The sequence below is a fragment of the Panicum virgatum genome, chromosome 8N (assembly GCF_016808335.1).
Source record: "Panicum virgatum strain AP13 chromosome 8N, P.virgatum_v5, whole genome shotgun sequence".
In the NCBI taxonomy this organism is placed as follows: domain Eukaryota; kingdom Viridiplantae; phylum Streptophyta; class Magnoliopsida; order Poales; family Poaceae; genus Panicum; species Panicum virgatum.
In genome coordinates, this window is record NC_053152.1 from 25705787 (window position 1) to 25708338 (window position 2552).

Sequence of the window (2552 nt, forward strand, 5' to 3'; positions counted from 1 at the left end):
CCAGATGATCTGGGTAAGGATATCGGTTCGTTGTGCTTTCGGGCTTGCCTTAGCATCTTACCTATCCATCCGAAGGGTGGGGGACCCAGGGATGCTAGGGTAGTGACCTAATATGCGGGCATGGTGCCCGGGTATGCGGGATCCTTCGGATATGACGGTGCTCCACGGTTTGACTGGGGTAGACCATAGGTGGTGACAGCCCTGTCGGTCTGCCGGGAAGCTACTTCTCGGTTAGCGTACTCCCCGACGTTCGGGTATCATTTAGGAGTTCATGCACAGATGAAACGGGACTGGATGTTCTCCAGTGCAGGTCATTCTCCCCGATGTCCCTAATTTCCTAGCACCTGCAGCTCTAAGCATGTGGCTAACATAATTTATCTACTAACATGAATAGTATACTAGGATCTGTGCCTATGCTCCCACGAACTTTAGGTGTGCTTGTTTATTCTTTATTCATGAGAGTTGGTTGTTCTGTGTGTGTCACATTATCCCTGATTATCCTTTACTTATCACTTACCACTGTATAGTCAGTAGTCTGCACCTTATTTCATAATGTCATGGTTATGGAACTAGTAAATATCTTTACACAACTTCGCCATCCCTTGGGAAAATATAAATAACGATACCCTGAATACTTCCTGGTGAAATGCTACAACGGTATATCCGTGCGCTTGCGGATCTTTCTGTAAACGTGAAGACATACCAACACGGCATTTCTGGCGCCATTGCTAGGGACACCCCCCGTTCCTAGTGATTGCACTAAGAAATATCAACAAGAATTTCTTGCGCCGTTGCCGGGGATGGCACTAGGTGTAAAGATTTTACTAAGCACATAAACATGGCAATATGAGCAAGAGGTAGCTACTGCTTATACAGGCTAATGTGTTTATCTTTTTGTTTTCTCCTGATTGGATGAAAACAGGGTAGTGTATGTCTGGTTTCTCCTTGCCGACAAACTTCGTTGAAAATCCCGAGAAGCTCGTGAGAACGGTCCGACCTCGCGTCGTCCCTCCTCCGCTCTCGCAGTCGACAAGCGAGTTAGCTTCCCTAGCACCATCAACAATCACTGAACCCATGGCTGAGAAGACTCTCTGCGACTTCTCCGTCCCCTCAGCTGTCATTGTGGCAACTTGACCCAACGTCGATGTTGGGGACGTGAACTTTGAGCTGAAGTCCAGCCTCATAAACATGGTGCAGGCTAGCCCATTATGTGGCAAGCCGAATGAGGATGCCAACACCCATCTCCAGAACTTCCTAGAGTTATGCAAGACCGTGACCATACGGGGCATTACGGCTAACGCCATCAGGCTCTGCCTGTTTCCTTTCTCCCTCCTGGGGAAGGTAAAACAGTGGTTTTATCAGAACAAGGAAGCCGTCAGCACGTGGGACAAGTGTTCCACGGCGTTCCTCGCCAAATTCTTTCCATTAGGCAAGACAAATGGTCTACGTGGAAGAATTTCATGTTTCCAGCAGACAGGGACGGAATCCATCCTGGAAGCTTGGGAGAGACTCCAAGAATACATACTCGCCTGTCCTCATCATGGGATGGACGAGTGGCTCGTGCTTCAAAGCTTCTACAATGGGCTAACGACTACATCCAGAGCCCATCTTGATGCTGCAGCTGGAGGAGCTTATCTGGACCTTACAATTGCCAAGGCCACGACCTTAATTGAAAAGATGGTCTCTAACTAGGGCTGGAACGAGGAGCGTTCCTAGCCCAGAACCAAGGGTGGAATGCATACCATCAAGGAGACAGACATGCTTGCCGCCAAGCTGGACCTCCTACTGAAGAAGCTTGCTGAAGGGAACCGGCAACAAATGCCCGTTCCCGTCCATGCCATGAACTCGTACTTAAAATGCGAGGTTTGTGGTGACGTTGGACACTCAGGGAATGACTGCCCTGAGACCCATGAAGACGCAGCTTACATCATCAACAACAACAACAACACCGGGTTCCGTCCACAAGGAGGCCAGGGGTGGGTTCAAGCACGCCCACCATTCCAAGGAGGAGGTAACAATTTCAATTCAAATTTCAATTTGAATTTCAATTCGAACCAACCCTCCTTGAGAGATCTTGTTTTTGGCCAAGCTAAAATCAACGAATCTTTAAACAAAAAGCTTGCTACCAATGATAAAATTTTGGAAAGTATAAATGTAAAAGTTGAAACTCTTTCTTCTACACTTAAAAACCAACTGAGTTTCAACAAAATGATAGAAACACAACTGGCTCAAATCGCTGCTGATGTTCCTGTTTCTGAGTCCGGGAAGATTCCAGGGCAACCCGAACCTCCCGTAGAAACTGCAAATATGGTGTCTACCAGGTGGGGCAACCTTCCCCGGTAGACTTCTCGCACTAACCATGCAGGAAGGTACAATCCCTCGAAGAATGATACTTGGGATGGCCTGGTAGTAGCAATTCAAGAAGATCTAGGGGTCCTCATGATCAGTTGCTCAATCTTCGATCAATACTATGAGCATGCACTCTGCGACTTAGGGGCCAGTGTCAACATTATGCCCATGGTAATATACGAAAAACTCTTGTACCTTGCTCT

General features: G+C 47.6%; 1 non-coding gene across 1 annotated transcript; it reads right to left on the reverse strand.

Annotated features, from left to right (window-relative positions):
* Positions 1-1440: 1440 nt before the first annotated feature.
* On the reverse strand, positions 1441-1547 carry LOC120687014. Its single transcript, XR_005680518.1, has one exon. It is a non-coding gene; the product is annotated as a small nucleolar RNA R71 (small nucleolar RNA).
* Between the last annotated feature and the right edge of the window lie 1005 nt (positions 1548-2552).